This window comes from Coregonus lavaretus (assembly GCF_964263955.1).
Source record: "Coregonus lavaretus genome assembly, chromosome: 1".
In the NCBI taxonomy this organism is placed as follows: domain Eukaryota; kingdom Metazoa; phylum Chordata; class Actinopteri; order Salmoniformes; family Salmonidae; genus Coregonus; species Coregonus lavaretus.
The window spans coordinates 47,469,368-47,488,851 of record NC_139988.1 but is presented as its reverse complement, the minus strand read 5'-3'; positions in this window follow the sequence as shown (position 1 = coordinate 47,488,851).

The window sequence follows — 19,484 nt, the reverse complement described above, 5'->3', positions numbered from 1 at the left end:
CTTTGAGTGCCATGCATACAGGGACCTTTGAAATGTTTGGATCCTTTTTTTGTGTGTGAGAGAGAGAGCAGAAATAGTGTGAGAGATTTGGTATGAGGAGAGTGAGCGCTCAGAGTGAGCGCTCAGAGTGTAGAGCACAGAGAAAAGGAGTGTGTTCAATAGAGTGTTCATTAGAGAAAGAGAGCGAGAGAGCAGGCACACAGACACAGCGGGCTGTGATCACATGCTTCTCTTCTTCACAGCATGCTGTTTTTGTTTAGCCTCTCCAGAGCAGCTGAGAGTGAGAGTCGCTCACACTGTCAGAGAGCACCGCACAGCATACAGTGCTGTCTAAGCTTGAGTGGAAAGTTTCCACAGCATGACCAGAGTCAGGACTCAACTACTCCTGTCCCACTGAGAGGAAGCCATACTGAAGAAGAGACAGAGGTAAGAACAATATGCTACTCAGCAAATTCAGCTCCAGCTGAGACTGGAGACTATCACTGTGTCTGTCATACTCAGCAACTGAGCTGTAATGCACATCAACAAAGGCTCTTTTCACCTGAATGTTGAAGTTGAGTAGAGACTTGAGGGAGACGGGTGAGAAAGGAGTGCAGTGTAATGTTGATGGAGGATAATTATTTGATTGAGAGGAGTTTGTGGAACAGGTGTTTTTGGATAGTGTGTTTCCTATAGGAAATAGGGTGGAAATCCCGCCCCTTTATTTGTTAATGAGCTCTGGAAATTAGTTGCTACCATTGCAGTGACTTTTAACTCTGCCAAAATATGACCAAGTGTCAGTCTGAGGCACGTAGAGAGATGCACTACTTTAATTTAGCCTCAAGGCCGGTCTGATAAGCAGTGTTGCAAATGAGGTGGTATTTGGTGTGAGCGTGTGTCCGTGTATGTTTGCAAGCATGAACTTTCGTAAAAAAGTGTGTGTGCGTGTTGATGTATACTGAACAAAAATATAAACGCAACACGTAAATTGTTGGTCCTATTTTTCATGAGCCGAAATAAAAGATCCCAGAAAATTTCCATATGCACAAAAAGCTTATTTATCTCAAATGTTGTGCACAAATGTGTTTACATCCCTGTTAGTGAGCATTTCTCCTTTGCCAAGATAATCCATCCACCTGACAGGTGTGGCATATCAATAAGTATTTCTGTCTGTAATAAAGCCCTTTTGTGGGGAAAAACTCATTCTGATTGGCTGGGCCTGGCTCCCCAGTGGGTGGACCTGGCTCCCGAGTGGGTGGGCCTACGCCTTCCCAGGCCCACCCATGTCTGCGCCTCTCCCCAGTCGTGAAATCCATAGATTAGGGCCTAATTTATTTATTTCAATTGACTGATTTCCTTCTCTGAACTGTAACTCAGTAAAATCTTTGAAATTGTTGCATGTTGCGTTTATATTTTTTTGTTCAGTATATATACTGTATGTGTGTGTGTGTCCATCCAGTAAATCTAGCTGGGCACGATGCCAGCATTCCCATGGCGTGTGTTTGGAGCGTGACGTATGACATCACAGAGGGGTGGCTCCCTGACAGCCTGTCATCACTCATTGAGATTTATGAAAGGACATGAATTTAATAAAAGGTAGTTAAACATGTGGGGGTTGTGGGGGGTGCGGCAACTTACCTACAGTAAAGATGATCACACATCTTGCAAACAAGCTGTCCTTCCTTAATCAACATAAAGGATGCTAAAACAGTATAGTAGTTTAATTAAGTTAGTGGTATGCGTGTAATCTTTCTCTCTGATTGCACCGGAGAAGATGGCTGCCGTTTTACAGCCCTCTAACCAATTGTACTATTAGGTGTGTTTTTTCGCGTTATTTGTAATTGATTCTATACATAATGTTTCTGCCACCGTCTCTTATGACCAAAAAGAGCTTCTGGATATCAGGACAGCGATTACTCACCTCGTATTGGACAACGTTTTTTTCTTCAACGAGTCGGACGCAAAGGATATTCTACAGACACCCTACAAGGCCCAAATCCCCGTCATTCGCATGAGAAAGAGACAGAGATATCGTGGACGTAGGTCGGGGTGCCTTGTAAGGATCTGATGGCGAGTGAGTAAACTGCCTCTTCCATCAATCCTATTAGCCAATGTTCAATCATTTGAAAATAAATTGGATGACCTAAGATCAAGGTTATCCTACCAACTGTAATATCTTATGTTTCACCGAGTCGTGGCTGAACGACGACATGGATAACATACAGCTGACGGGATATACGCTACATCTGCAGGATAGAACGGCTGACTCCAGTAAGACAAGCGGTGGCGGTCTGTGTATATTTGTAAACAACAGCTGGTAAATAAAATGTAATACTAAGGAAGTCTCGAGGTTTTGCTCACCTGAGGTAGAGTTTCTCATGAAAAGCTGTAGACCACACTATTTACCAAGTGAGTTTTCATCTATATTTTTCGTAGCTGTCTATTTACCACCACAAACCGATGCTGGCACTAAGATTGCACTAAATGAGCTGTATAAGGCCATAAGTAAACAGGAAAACGCACATCCAGAGGCAGTGCTCCTAGTGGCTGGGGACTTTAATGCAGGGAAACTTAAATCCATTCTACCTAACGTCTACCAGCATGTTAAATGTGCAACCAGAGGAAAAAAAACTCTAGACCACCTTTACTCCACACACAGAGACGCGTACAAAGCTCTCCCTCGCCCTCCATTTGGCAAATCTGACCATAACTCTATCCTCCTGATTCCTGCTTATAAGCAAAAACTAAAGCAGGAAGCACCAGTGACTCGGTTAATAAGGAAGTGGTCAGATGACGCAGATGCTAAGCTACAGGACTGTTTTGCTAGCACAGACTGGAATATGTTCCGGGATTCTTCCAATAGCATTGAGGAGTACACCACATCAGTCACTGGCTTCATCAATAAGTGCATCGATGACGTTGTCCCCACAGTGACCGTACGTACATACCCCAACCAGAAGCCATGGATTACAGGCAACATCCACACTGAGCTAAACGGTAGAGCTGCCGCTTTCAAGGAGCGGGACTCTAACCTGGACGATTATAAGAAATCCCGCTATGCCCTCTGACGAACCATCAAACAGGCAAAGAGTCAATACAGGATTAAGATTGAACCGTACTACACCGGCTCCGACACTCGTCGGATGTGGCAGGGCTTGTAAACTATTACAGACTACAAAGGGAAGCACAGCCGCGAGCTGCCCAGTGACACAAGCCTACCAGACGAGCTAAATCACTTCTATGCTCGCTTCGAGGCAAGCAACACTGAAGCATGCATGAGAGCATCAGCTGTTCTGGATGACTATGTGATCACGCTCTCCGTAGCCGATGTGAGTAAGACTTTTAAGCAGGTCAACATTCATAAGGCCGCAGGGCCAGATGGATTACCAGGACGTGTAGTCCGAGCATGCGCTGACCAACTGGCAAGTATCTTCACTGACATTTTCAACATGTCCCTGACTGAGTCTGTAATACCAACATGTTTCAAGCAGACCACCATAGTCCCTGTGCCCAAGATCACTAAGATAATCTTCCTAAATGACTACCGACCTGTAGCACTCACGTCTGTAGCCATGAAGTGCTTTGAAAGGCTGGTCATGGCTCACATGAACACCATTATCACAGAAACCCTAGAACCACTCCAATTTGCATACCGCCCCAACAGATCCACAGATGATGCAATCTCTATTGCACTCCACACTGCCCTTTACCACCTGGACAAGAGGAACACCTATGTGAGAATGCTCTTCATTGACTACAGCTCAGCGTTCAACACCATAGTGCCCTCAAGGCTCATCACTAAGGTAAGGACCCTGGGACTAAACACCTCCCTCTGCAACTTGATCCTGGACTTCCTGACGGACCGCCCCCCAGGTGGTAAGGGTAGGTAACAACACATCTGCCACGCTGATACTTAACACAAATCAAATTGTATTTGTCACATACACGTGTTTAGCAGATGTTATTGCGGGTGTAGCGAAATGCTTGTGCTTCTAGCTCCGACAGTGCAGTAATATCTAACACGTAATATCTAACAATTTCACAACATATACTTGTACACCATCATTACGTTTTCTGACGACACAACAGTGGTAGGCCTGATCACCGACAACGATGAGACAGCCTATAGGGAGGAGGTCAGAGACCTGGCTGTGTGGTGCCAGGATAACAACCTCTCCCTCAACGTGATCAAGACAAAGGAGATGATTGTGGACTACAGGGAAAAAAAGAGGACTGAGCACGCCCCCATTCTCATCGACAGGGCTATAGTGGAACAGGTTGAGAGCTTCAAGTTCCTTGGTTTCCACATCACCAACAAACTATCATGGTCCAAACACACCAAGACAGTCGTGAAGAAGGCACGACAAAGCCTATTACCCCTCAGGAGACTGAAAAGATTTGGCATGGGTCCTCAGATCCTCAAAAAGTTATACAGCTGCACCATCGAAAGCATCCTGAGTGGTTGCATCACCGCCTGGTATGGCAACTGCTCGGCCTCTGACTGCAAGGCACTACAGAGGGTAGTGCGTGCGGCCCAGTACATCACTGGGGCCAAGCTTCCTGCCATCCAGGACCTCTATACCAGGCGGTGTCAGAGGAAGGCCCTAAAAATTGTAAAAGACTCCAGCCACCCTAGTCATAGACTGTTCTCTCTGCTACCACATGGCAAGCGGTACCAGAGCACCAAGTCTAGGTCCAAAAGGCTTCTGAACAGCTTCTACCCCCAATTCATAAGACTCCTGAACAGCTAATCATGGCTACCTGGTTATCTCCCTCTCTCTCTCTGTCTCTCACACACACACAGGGGCGTCATGCACCCATCGACACTGACGTAGCATATCTTCGCTCCGTGGTGCACCTCGGAAGGAACCACTTACTAGGGAGAATGGGGGGGGGGGGGTGCTCTTTGCGTGGTCAGTGTGCCCCCTCTGCAAAATACCACAGACAGATCTTTTTATAAATAATGATGATAAAATGTGGACTTAAAAATGAAGTTTAATACTTAATTTAACATAAAAAATAAAATAAAATAAAAGACAAATCTGAGGGGAAACGTTCCCTTGTGGCCCCTATGGGCATGAGGCACGCGCGCGCGCACACACACACACACACACACACACACACACACACACACACATACACCTCTCTTCTCTCTCTCTATCGCTCTCATTATTTTCTCACTCACACACTCCTCTCTCTTTCCCTGTCCTTCCTTCTGTCTCCAACAAGGCTACACAGATTGTTATTTGCAGAGTGGCCTTGGGCCGGGGCTTTTGTTTCCAGTAAACCCTGGGGCTATTTATAGTGTGTTTCCGTGTGTCTGTGTCTGTGTCTGTGTGTGTGTCTGTGTGTGTGTATGTGCGTGCGTGGATTGGTAGCGCTCACTCGCTCCACACTTACGGGGGTGTCTGTGTTTCACTGACTGTGCCGACAGAGAACTTGACAGAGGGAGACTCCAGTTGGGAGCGGTGTAGGTAGCACATAGGGTGGCAGTTAGGGGAGTGGTCTGTTACTCTGGAAGGCAGGGATTAATGGGTTTTAAGGGCAGTGTGTGAGTGGTGCAATACTTCCTGGACAATATTAAGAACATGCTAGAACGAATAAAAATGTTTATACTTAGAAGACTGGTAGTTTGAAGTTGTGGCTTTCTACACTGTCTCGTTATACTTGCTGATGTCTAGTTTAACTGGCCTCTGACCTATATATTTATAGTTTTCTGTGGAATTGTCCAGTCAGACAGTACTCTTCCACAAAATAAATATTTCATTGTTCTTCTCTGCTTGTCCATGAATACCCCCTTGGAAAATTCATTGAGGCCCTCTAGGGTCCGGGCCCCCCTGGTTGAGAATCCCTTTTCTAGGGGGTCTGAGGAGTGTGCTTGTGCACGTGCCAGTTCTGCCACCATTTGATAGGAGGAGACAGGGAGAAATATCCCCACCACTACCCCCCCACCACCACGTATGACATTTGTGTTAAAGCAAAAAACACTTAGTCTCCCACCCCAGACACCAGTGGGCCATGTTTAAGAACCTTTGTTTACAGGTAGCTGCTCGCCACAACTCATGTGAAATAACCAGCTTTCCCACAATGCAACACATTATCCTGTGTGTTGTCCACCTCCTCTCTCTGAGACAATCCCACTGGATCAGTAGGAAAACTCCCCATCGCTGGAAACACATTATTTTTTGGTTGATGCCATTTTCTGTTTGTTGCCAAACGCTCTGAAATTGAGCGAGCTTGAAACATTGATGTATCTTGACAAGAGAACCAAATACATAATGAAGACTTGCATACATTAATCATACCCTTGTAAGTCTAAGATGCTACATAATAGATTAAGTGAACTACACGACACAACAGTGGGACCTACTGTACAACAATGCTTTTCAAAACAAGAATAACTTATAATGATACAGAAGACTACAGAGTGATTTAGAAGAGGAAGGACAGGTGACAACATTGGGCTCTATTCAATCCATATCGCGGAAGTTCAGCGTTACAGCTTGATTGAAATTTAAAGGCAATGTTCCAGCGTTAGCAGAGACTGCATTTACGGTAAACGCTGCATATGTCGGCTTAATTGGATATTACCTTTACATTTATATCACGCAATCTGTAACGCTTCAGCGGATACAGATTGAATAGAGCCCATTGTTGTTTGTAACATTTTGAAAATGTCAAAAAGTCCAAAACTGGGTAAATCTATTTGTCATAGTCACAGAGACAAATGTTGTGGGTTTTTGATTTAAGGAATGATATTCTGTTGGGCCAGATTAACTGCACTAAAGGGCAGAGACATTAATCATTAGTAATAATTTTAGCAAGATTTCCATTCCCAAGAAAACCATAGCCATCAATACACTCTTCTTGGAGAAGAAATGATCCTACTTGATAGAATAGTTGACCACAAGTATTAGAGGAATACGACTAATCATACAGTAGTTAAAACAACACCTTTGTTTCTCCATACGTGAATGAATGCTAGTGTGGAAAAGTCACACGTTGCCTCAATATTGTCTCTTTATTTAAAAAGGCTACATGCAAGTGGTAATGCAGAGTTAATGGCCAGATGTTCTGTAGAAGCCCATGATCCATTGTTGCGTGTTACTTACATGTCCAAGCGGCAGGATATGCAGTATTTGTTTTTGTTTAGGGGATTTTTTTTTTCTCATGAGGAGACAAAACAATGTGTGCAGCATCAGAGGGGGCTGGGTTGGCAGCATTCTCACACACACACTTAAGTTGACTGAACACGAATGGGCCTGGACCATGCTGCCTCTGTCTTTGCTGCTCCAGAGATGGGGATTTGATTGGACTCCTATTGCTGAGGGCCATATAGTTTCATATACCCCCCTGCTTTGAGTGAAAGCAGACATCTGTTAGTAAGGGTGAGTTCTCAGAGAGAGAGACTCTTATAGTGACACATTTCCTGCCCTGCTCTATTCCACTTTACCTTGTGTGGGCCCTATTTTTTGTCCAGCTCAGGGAAACAGTCAGGTAGAGGCAGGAAAACTAAGTTCAGAAAGAATAGGAGGAAGTCTACTTGCCATATAGACAAAAGATCTGCGGTCTAGCAGGAGTGAGCTGCTGCGCTGTACAAGGAGAGCGAAGGATACAATAGAAGTGGGTCAGCCACAGAAAAGACCAGAGAAGATACAAAGTACTGGAGCAGTATGCTGGTGTTTCCAGTGAATGGATCTGCGTAGGAGCGGGCCTTAGGTGGATTTGAGTCTCCCAATCAGAGGCCATGTGTGGAAGGTGGTGGATACAAGTGGTAGGACCTGACTGTTCTTCCTTAGGTAGGTGGAGTAATGCTAGAGGAAAGTTACAACCTCAGCTCCAACAGAACTGCAGGTCTTTGGCTCTTCGCTTTGTTTTTGGGTCTTGTTGTAGCCCAACTGTGTTCACAGTTTCTTGCACTGTTGTATGAATGCTCAGACCCTCAAGCAACTGCGGCCCCTCATGAGTTCAGATTATTTGTGTCCCCCACCCCCATCAACATTGCCCATCCCTGTGTTAGACTGTAGATGCTGTGTTGTTGAGCTATGTACAGTATCTGAGGACTGCTAAGGTTTATGCTTTCAAAATGGTGGGGTTTTATTTATGGATGATAGGTTTGTACTGGTTACCTTAATTGGCTGGTATAATACGACTCCATTTGAACATTAATGTTTTGAGAATTTTTTTTGCTAATGAGCTACATGTTTGAGCCTTGAATCAGTACAAGCTGAGCGAGCGCTATGCTCCGAATGTGGACCCCGATACCGGGGGAATGACGTTGCCTGAGATAAGAAGGGGTGTACTTTGAGATTCCATCGATCTGCCGCTTCCGCACTCCCACACTGCATAACAAGACATTGAATATATCTTTAAGCATCGTCAAATGTATAATTATGCTGTAGATGATGTATTCAACCACCCAAACATATCAAAGATGCAGTCGTCCTTCTGAACTGAGCTGCAGGACAGGAAGGAAACTGCTACGGGATGTCACCATCAGGCCATTGGTGATTTTAAAACAGCTAGAGTTCAATGGCTGTGATGGGAGAGAACTGAGGATGGATCGACAACATTGTAGTGACTCCACAATAAAGACCTAAGTGACAGAGTGAAAAGAAGAATACAAATACAGTGGGGAGAACAAGTATTTGATACACTGCCGATTTTGCAGGTTTTCCTACTTACAAAGCATGTAGAGGTCTGTAATTTTTATCATAGGTACACTTCAACTGTGAGAGATGGAATCTAAAACAAAAATCCAGAAAATCACATTGTATGATTTTTAAGTAATTCATTTGCATTTTATCAGAAAAGCAGCACTTAATATTTGGTACAGAAACCTTTGTTTGCAATTACAGAGATCATACGTTTCCTGTTGGTCTTGACCAGGTTTGCACACACTGCAGCAGGGATTTTGGCCCACTCCTCCATACAGACCTTCTCCAGATCCTTCAGGTTTCGGGGCTGTCGCTGGGCAATACGGACTTTCAGCTCCCTCCAAAGATTTTCTATTGGGTTCAGGTCTGGAAACTGGCTAGGCCACTCCAGGACCTTGAGATGCTTCTTACGGAGCCACTCCTTAGTTACCCTGGCTGTGTGTTTCGCGTCGTTGTCATGCTGGAAGACCCAGCCACGACCCATCTTCAATGCTCTTACTGAGGGAAGGAGGTTGTTGGCCAAGATCTCGCGATACATGGCCCCATCCATCCTCCCCTCAATACGGTGCAGTCGTCCTGTCCCCTTTGCAGAAAAGCATCCCCAAAGAATGATGTTTCCACCTCCATGCTTCACGGTTGGGATGGTGTTCTTGGGGTTGTACTCATCCTTCTTCCTCCAAACATGGCGAGTGGAGTTTAGACCAGAAAGCTCTATTTTTGTCTCATCAGACCACTTGACCTTCTCCCATTCCTCCTCTGGATCATCCAGATGGTCATTGGAAAACTTCAGACGGGCCTGGACATGCGCTGGCTTGAGCAGGGGGACCTTGCGTGCGCTGCAGGATTTTAATCCATTACGGCGTAGTGTGTTACTAATGGTTTTCTTTGAGACTGTGGTCCCAGCTCTCTTCAGGTCATTGACCAGGTCCTGCCGTGTAGTTCTGGGCTGATCCCTCACCTTCCTCATGATCATTGATGCCCCACGAGGTGAGATCTTGCATGGATCCCCAGACCGAGGGTGATTGACCGTCATCTTGAACTTCTTCCATTTTCTAATAATTGCGCCAACAGTTGTTGCCTTCTCACCAAGCTGCTTGCCTATTGTCCTGTAGCCCATCCCAGCCTTGTGCAGGTCTACAATTTTATCCCTGATGTCCTTACACAGCTCTCTGGTCTTGGCCATTGTGGAGGGGTTGGAGTCTGTTTGATTGAGTGTGTGGACAGGTGTTTTTTATACAGGTGACGAGTTCAAACAGGTGCAGTTAATACAGGTAATGAGTGGAGAACAGGAGGGCTTCTTAAAGAAAAACGAACAGGTCTGTGAGAGCCGGAATTCTTACTGGTCGGTAGGTGATCAAATACTTATGTCATGCAATAAAATGCAAATGAATTACTTAAAAACCATAAAATGTGATTTTCTGGATTTTTGTTTTAGATTCCGTCTCTCACAGTTGAAGTGTACCTATGATAAAAATACAGACCTCTACATGCTCTGTAAGTAGGAAAACCTGCAAAATCGGTATCAAATACTTGTTCTCCCCACTGTATATAGAATTCCAAAACATGCATATGTATGTACCAAGGTAGTAAGTTAATACTGCAAAAAAAAACATTGCAAACGAATACACTTTCTGGCCTAAATGCAAAGCCTTATGTGTGGGGAAAATTCAACACAACACATCACTGAGTATATGCCTCCTTCATTTCAAGCATGGTGGTGGCTGAATCATGGTATGGGTACGCTTGACATTGGCAAAGACTGAGGCGTTTTTCAGGTTGAAAAGAAACGGTATGGAGATAAGCACAGGCAAAATCCTAGAGGAAAACCTGCTTCAGTCTGCTTTAAACCAGACACTGAGAGAGGCATGGACCTTTCAGCAAGACAATAATCTACAACACAAAGCCAAATCTACACTGGAGTTGCTTACCAAGTGAATGTTCCTGAGTGGCCAACTTACAGTTTTGACTTAAATCGGCTTGAAAGTCTATGGCAAGACTTGAAAATTGCTGTCTTGCCATGATCTCCAACACCTTGACAGAGCTTGAAGAATTTTTTTAAAGAATAATGGGCAAATATTGCACAATACAGATGTGCAAAGCTCTTATGAGACATACCCAAGAAGACTCACAGCTGTAATCACTGCCAAAGGTGTTTCTAACATGTACTGAGTCCGGGGGTGTATTTAATCAAGGTATATTTTTCTTCCACTTTGACATTGCAGAGTATTTTGTGTATATCATTGACAAAAAATAAAATTACATCAATTTTAATCCCACTTTATAACACAATAATACTTACAGTACCAGTCCAAGGTTTGGACACACCTACTCATTCCTACTCAGGGTTTTTCTTTATTTTTTAAACTATTTTCTACATTGTAGAATAATAGTGAAGACATCAAAACTATGAAATAACACATATGGAATCATGTAGTAACCAAAAAAGAATTAAACAAATCAAAATATGTTTTGTATTTGAGATTCTTCAAAGTAGCCACCCTTTGCCTTGATGACGGCTTTCAACACTCTTGCCATTCTCTCAACCAGCTTCATGAGGTAGTCACCTGAAATGCATTTCAATTAACAGGTATGCCTTGTTAAAATGTATTTCCTTCTTAATGCGCTTGAGACAATCAGTTGTGTTGTGACAAGGTAAGGGGGGTATACAGAAGATAGCCCTATTTGGTAAAAGACCAAGTTCATATTATGGCAAGAACAGCTCAAATAATAATATATAATAAGCCATTTAGCAGACGCTTTTATCCAAAGCGACTTACAGTCGTGCGTGCATACATTTTTGTGTATGGGTGGTCCCGGGGATCGAACCCACTACCTTGGTGTTACAAGCGCCGTGCTCTACCAGCTGAGCTACAGAGGACCACATAAGCAAAGAGAAACTACAGTTTCTTTAAGAAATTAAGGTCAGTCAAACCAGAAAATGTCAAGAACTTTGAAAGTTTCTTTAAGTGCAGTCGCAAAAACCATCAAGCGCTATGATGAAACTGGCTCTCATGAGGACCGCCACAGGAAACGAAGACCCAGAGTTACCTCTGCTGCAGAGGATAAGCCCAAATAAATGCTTCACGGAGTTCAAGTAACCGACACATCTCAACATCAACTGTTCAGAGGAGACTGCATGAATCAGGCCTTCATGGTCGAATTGCTGCAAAGAAACCACTACTAAAGGACACCAATAAGAAGAAGATACTTGCTTGGGCCAAGAAACACGAGCAATGGACATTAGACTGGTGTAAATCTGTCCTTTGTTCTGATGAGTCCAAATTTGAGATTTGTGGTTCCAACCGCTGTGTCTTTGTCAGACGCAGATTAGGTGAACGGATGATCTCCGCATGTATAGTTCCCACCGTAAAGCATGGAGGAGGAGGTGTGATGGTGTGGGGATGCTTTGCTGGTGACACTGTCAGTGATTTATTTAGAATTCAAGGCACACTTAACCAACATGGCTACCACAGCATTCTGCAGCAATACGTCATCCCATCTGGTTTGCGCTTAGTGGGAGTATCATTTGTTTTTCAACAGGACAATGACCCAACACACCTCCAGGCTGTGTAAGGGCTATTTGACCAAGAAGGTGAGTGATGGAGTGCTGCATCAGATGACCTGGCCTCCACAATCACCCGACCTCACCCCAATTGAGATGGTTTGGGATGAGTTAGACCGCAGAGTGAAGGAAAAGCAGCCAACAAGTGCTCAGCATATGTGGGAACTCCTTCAAGACTGTTGGAAAAGCATTCCAGGAGAAGCTGGTTGAGAGAATGCCAAGAGTGTGCAAAGCTGTCATCAAGGAAAAGAGTGGCTACTTTGAAGAATCTAAAATCTAAAATATATTTTTATTTGTTTAACACTTTTTTGGTTCCTACATGATTCCATGTGTGTTCTTTCATCCTTTTGATGTCTTAACTATTATTCTACAATGTAGAAAATAGTAAAAATAAAGACAAACCCTTGAATGAGTAGGTGTGTCCAAATGTTTGACTCTTACTGTATGTATAGATTGCATTTTGATACTGCTACAGTGCTATTTGGGTTGTTAATTGGATTCGTCCCGCCGTTCTTGATTTCTTGCCTTTCTTTTGGGGTATTTTTCTTTACATTTGAGCTGTTTGACATTTGACTGCATTGTTAGGATCTAGTAACATAAGCATTTTGCTGCACAGCTATAACACCTGCTAAACTTTGATTTATCCATCCACTGTGTCTGCATTGTCACCAAATTTCCTGGTCCCTCCGTACAAATTATTTGACAGATATTCTTTCAAAATAATATTTATTTATTTTAAGAAACATTTTGATGACATAAGTCAGTGGTGCCCCCTGTCAATTATTTTAGTGGGCAATTACAATGATGATCTAAATGGTTTAGCTGTCCAGCTCCTTTTACTCTTATACGATATCCATATAAAAGCCACATTGTTGGTTGTACAGTTCACTGTGCTATAACGCCCTAGTATATTTTAATGTGCAATAATGGGTTTGTTATTGTGTTGTTATCAGTTGCTGTTATTACCTCAGCCAGTAACCTCAGCCAACTCAGATACATGGTTGGGTCAGGTAGAGGTGTTGGGATCAATAGAGTGGTGGTCAGGCAATGGTGATTGTGGTAGTTGTCAAAACAGGTGGGATTGTAGAGGTGTGTGTGTATTGAGGTGACTTTACCGGATTAATCTTATCCTCCTGATAACAACAAATAATATACAACAGTTTCATATTTCTATAGTGCTCTCAAAGCTGCTATAGGAGGACACCTTTGTGTTGAAATAGCCATTTTCCTTAGTACTCCAGTGTTTACCCCAAATGCGCCCACACTCATATAGCAGTGTGTCTAGCTGTGGGATTGCCTATAATGACCATTTAAGTGTTTTAAAGCTGTGTAGAGAGTGGTCTCAATGGTAAAGCTTCCTGGAAAACAGACAGATTATCTACTGTCAATCTGTGACACACACTTTCTTGGAATATTAACATTAGTGGCAAGAAATATACAGCCTTCGCACCCAAGGCCAATAGTATGGAATCCATGTCAGTAGCATTAGGAAAACCCTCGAAGCTCTGTGAAAAACAGAACGGTTTTGTTTACTAAACTGCCAATGCCTTGAATCCACCAAGGGCTCTGATCAATGGTTTTGTTTGATAAAACATTTTATTTGCAAACAAGCACCATGCCTTGGGTTGTGATACAAATAGTGACCTTGGGGTCCTTTAAACAAGCAACATCTAACTGTAGCTCAGCAGGCTTTCTGCTTCCATCCTTGGAGCAGGAGCATACACGTACATCCACATCCAAACAATCAATCAAATATTTATGAGGCGTTTAGGAAATGAGTCAAATATGAAAATACAAGATTAAAGCATTATGTCATAAATAACATATGACCCTTTCCTTCAAGATAGAGGCTCCGTTTTGGCTTTTTCGATTCTTTAATACAGGAAGGAATTCTGTTCAATTTGAATTGACATTTTCAGAACAAGCTTCTCTCCCTCGTATTTCTCTATGGTTCACTTGTGTTGTCGATGGCATTATAAAATAGTGATACTGAGTCAAGCAGGGCTGCTTTTCATTAGAGAAATGTTTTCTCTTACCCCCTCTGTCCTCATTCACTACCATTTACATATACAGTAGTACCTTATAGTACTAAGTACTACTATAGTACTAAGGTGTCCATATCTACAGTTGAAGTCGGAAGTTTACATACCCTTAAATTGGAGTCATTAAAACTCATTTTTCAACCACTCCACAAATTTATTTTTAACAAACTATAGTTTTGGCAAGTCGGTTAGGACATCTACTTTGTGCATGACACTAGCAATTTTTCCAACAATTGTTTACAGATTATTTCACTTATAATTCACTGTATCACTATTCCAGTGGCTCAGAGGTCTACATACAATAAGTTGACTGTGCCTTTAAACAGCTTGGAAAATTCCAGAAAATGATGTCATGGCTTTAGAAGCTTCTGATAGGCTAATTGACATCATTTGAGTCATTGTACCTGTGGATGTATTTCAAGGCCTACCTTCAAACTCAGTGCCTCTTTGCTTGACATCATGGGGAAATCAAAAGAAAACAGCCAAGACCTCAGAAAATAAATTGTAGACCTCCACAAGTCTGGTTCATCCTTGGGAGCATTTTCCAAACGCCTGAAGGTACCACATTCATCTGTACAAACAATAGTACGCAAATATAAACACCATGGGACCACGCAGCTGTCATACCGCTCAGGAAGGAGACGCGTTCTGTCTCCTCGAGATAAACGTACTTTGGTGTGAAAAGTCCAAATAAATCCCAGAACAACAGCAAAGGACCTTGTGAAGATGCTGGAGGAAACAGATACAAAAGTATCTATATCCACACTAAAACGAGTCCTATATCGACATAACCTGAAAGGCCCCAAGCATACTTCCAAAGTTGTGGCAAAATGGCTTAAGGACAGCAAAGTTAAGGTATTGGAGCGGGCAGAATTGAAAAAGCGTGTGCGAGCAAGAAGGCCTACAAACCTCACTCAGTTACACCAGCTCTGTCAGGAGGAATGGGCCAAAATTCACCCAATTTATTGTGGGAAGCTTGTGGAAGACTACCCGAAATGTTTGACCCAAGTTAAACAATTTAAAGGCAATGCTACCAAATACTAATTGAGTGTATGTAAACTTCTGACCCACTGGGAATGTGATTAATAAATCATTCTATCTACTATTATTCTGACATTTCACATTCTTAAAATAAAGTGGTGATCCTAACTGACCTAAAACAGGGACTTTTTACTGGGATTAAATGTCAGGAATTGTGAAAAACTGAGTTTAAATGTATTTGGCTAAGGTGTATGTAAACTTCCGACTTCAACTGTACGTAGTTTCCGCCATATTGCTTACACCCATCCGCTCCTATCAGTTCTGGACAAGGGGAGTGACTAAGGGGGGATAGAAGGGGTCAAGCTCTGGAGGAATCATTGGGTGTCCCTGTGGAGAGTAGGGCTGGAGGTGCCTGCCTGATTACCACTTAATGGACAATTGATCAATTTATTGATCCAAGGTCCCAGATTCACAAAATCTTCTTAAGAAGAAATGTCTTCTTAACTGCCACTTTTTCCTTAACTATAGACTTAAGAAGAAAGTTAAGCAAAGTTGCTATTCCTCAAAAAGGTTATTGGAAATGTTCTTACGCTATTTCTTATGTTTCTCCTTAAGCAAAAAGTTAACAAGAAATTAGATTCTTGAAAATTGGAAATGTTATTAATTCCAAGACAGCTAAACCCTTGCCTTAAACTCAGGGTAGTGAGAGAAAAAGCTCATGAAAGCAATTGAACATGTTTAATTCACTGACACACTTCATCTGAAAGTTTCAGTATTGATTATTTTAAACCCAAGAACATGTTTTAGAACAGTAATCTCAGTAAGTAATATGCTAACATGATTGCCATTGCTAGCTAGATAGCTAGCTAAAACGGTTGCTAGCAACAAACATCTTAAGAAGATTTGTAAGAAGATATTTGAGAAGTTCGTAAGAAAATCATTCAATCTTAAGATATTGTTGAGGAATTGCACTTACAAACTATCTTATGAACTTCTTATTTTTTTCTTAAGATACTTCTTAAGTTTTTTGCGTAAGAAGTTATTTGTGAATTTGGGCCCTGGGCTAAGGCTCAAGGCAGCAGACTTCACGTGAGGAGCCGTGTGCTGCACGCTTCTGTACATCACTGCCCTGTGTTGTTAAGCACAAAATGAATGGTGAATCTGGAGTCAGAGCAGTAGCTGAGTTGGAGACCTTTGGTTGTTAATTTATCAGTGCCCCTCTCAGCTGGTTGAAGTGTAACCCTCCAAGGCTGCACGGCTTTTGGCATTTGTCTACACTCTGGCTCTGTGCCCAGCTACACAGGGGAAGACTGTGTGACTGACTGCACAGGGAGTTGGAGGATAAATAACCAAGAATAAGGGGTAGAAATCAGTAGGATTTTAGACCAGTTTCTATGGCTTTCGTAATTGCTTCAATATTCCAAGTCTATGAAGTGGAAATCATGTTGCAGATCGTGATGGAAAACAGTGGAGCAACATTTTATCTATTAGGAGGGCTGCTGTTAGTGCCTTCAATGCTTATTAATAAACTGTAATTGCTTGAGATGAACAAGCTTGGGCATATCTGCCATGATGTCCAGTTCGACTCTAAGCATCAGCTGTTTTGTTTCAGTGCAGTGATAGGCTATTGGCTGGGGAATAACGTAACAGATGCACATATTTCCACTGAGTTGAATGTTGATCAAATCTCCTCATGCAAATCTTCCCTTTGCAAAGACTATTGACATAATATGTATTTATCAATATATCAATATACATGCAATATGTTACTATTCAAAGTCAATATATACTATATGTTGAATAACATTTACATTTCACATTTTAGTCATTTAGCAGACGCTCTCATCCAGAGTGACTTACAGTTAGTGCATTCATCGTATACATGTAACTAGTGTACATCAGTTTGTTATATTACAAATGCATCTGAAACTATGATAGATAGGAGGCTTGAGATGGGATTGAAGTAGATAGCTTGACATGAATCTCCATGGCAGAGTTGATTAATGTTTGCGCCAAGGCAATCCGAGACTATGCCTTGATTTATGTTTGTCGCCGAGCCTTAATTAAGAAAGGTTGCTTTCAGTCAAGGCCATGGACGTCATCCATCTTAACATCACCGAAGATGAATCGGAGTTGAAGGACACATACTACACGTACGGTAACACATCCATTCTATGTCCATCTTTTAAGATCTTATCAACTCTGTCTGCAGCTAGAGAGAGCTCACAAATCACCTTACAGTCAAGGGACAAGAGCTTGATTTCATTTCCTGAAAAAGCATGTGCACACACATGCACACACACATGCCACTCCTGACCCTAACCCCCACCAATTGCCCTAGTTCTGATATTGACATAAGTGTTGCACAATCAATTACAAGGTTTATGGATGACGTCTTGTATGCGCCTCACCAAGGTGACAGATTACACACAAAGCCATTAACAAGTTCCAAATCAACAGCGACTTGGTCCCCTGCTTCCACAATGCACCTCTAATCCTTATTCAATGGTTGATGACTTGTTTGGCTTCAAGGCCAATCTCAACCAATCAGTGGCGCGTATTCATGACTATGAATAGCCAGGCTTCCCCAAATATTTGACCAATAAAAATATATACATATAAAATGTCTTTCTGTTTTTTCATAATTTTCCGTCAATTCGCAAGTGGCTGAATCTCACTGGAGAAATCATCCGAGCAAGGGAAACAGCGCCCCTCTGTCTCAGTATGTGTAGCCCATGTGTTTGATGCTGTCTGGACCAAAAGAGTATGACATGTTGCGGGCGCAGCATTTGATTGATGCCAGCAAGCATTTGGCCTACCTTGATAAAAAAAATATAAAATAATTAGCCAATCAGCGTTGAGCTGAGCTCAACTGTGGATTGTCCTGGTGCAGCAAAACGCCCCCCAAGAGAGGCCAGTTTGGATTTGGCTTCACACCAATCAAATCACATCCTAAGCAAAACATCATTTTCATTTCTGGTCTGTTTGTGTTGATGTCCTGCAGTATCTAGCTTGCTAAATTGGCCCTTTCCTAAGCCATGGATGGAGATGGGATTTGGACTTGTGGTTTTGACTTAATCATTGGCCTGTACAAAGAATTATGACAGCGATTTTGATCTAACCACAAATTGATATGTTGTGCCACTGGCCTGAGACGATTGAAGTTCAATATGTAACCTAGCCCTTTTAGGCTCACATTAATTAGCTAGCTAACTTAGCTGGTTCATTGTTGCCCATGTGAGGAAGTTAGGCTAGCAAGCATTTTAGCCAGGTAGCCTTTGACAACAAAAACTAAAAGTGCATTGTGTGACAGAGCCATAGACCGTTTTGCCAACATGAAATAATAATAATATGCCATTTAGCAGACGCTTTTATCCAAAGCGACTTACAGTCGTGCGTGCATACATTTTTTTTGTGTATGGGTGGTCCCGGGGATCGAACCCACTACCTTGGCGTTACAAGCGCCGTGCTCTACCAGCTGAGCTACAGAGGACCACAGAGAGAGAGAAAAAGAGGAGGATGGCATTGGCGTTCTGCTAGTCTACATGTAGGGTCAAAAAATAATAATACTTGCAAGCACGCATGCACACATGCACACACACACAGACAGAAATCAGTACCATGGACAGCCACATGATATTTAGCATCTTTGTTTTTGGTATCTTTAAGTTTGTTTTCAGTGTATTAAACTAAGCATATGTAGCCTTCTTGATTTGATTATGTTTAATTTGAAATGGTGCTGGAATAGCGGAGGTGGTGCTCCTGTTGTCTTTGTGCTGACTTGAGGTAACTCTGTGGTTCTAAATCAGTAGTTGTTTAGTAAACTGTCAAAAACAACTTGCTTGACCATGTTGCAGGTCATATAACTGTTTGTTACATGCAATATTTGCTTTGGGGACAGATGTTGCTCTCTGGTTTTGTAATGAATCAAACATCTGTGTACTTACATTTATTCCGCCACTGTGTGACTGTTGTCTTTTTGTTGTCACAGCCTTATTGTATATCACGGTGGCGTATGAATGAATGGGTTATAGAGAAAACAACGCAATTATCACAACATAGGTTGTAATATGGATTTTTTACTGGCTTGGCTTCCTCAGTGATTTTACCCACGCACCGCTACTGCAACCAATCCAAATCAGCCACAGTTTCCAAAACCACCAACCAAACTTCTCGATGATGCCACCTCTAATGTCATCAGTACAGACAACTCGCTCTGCTATATCAACCTTTATTGTTGTCTTGTCAAATCTAATCTGGAAT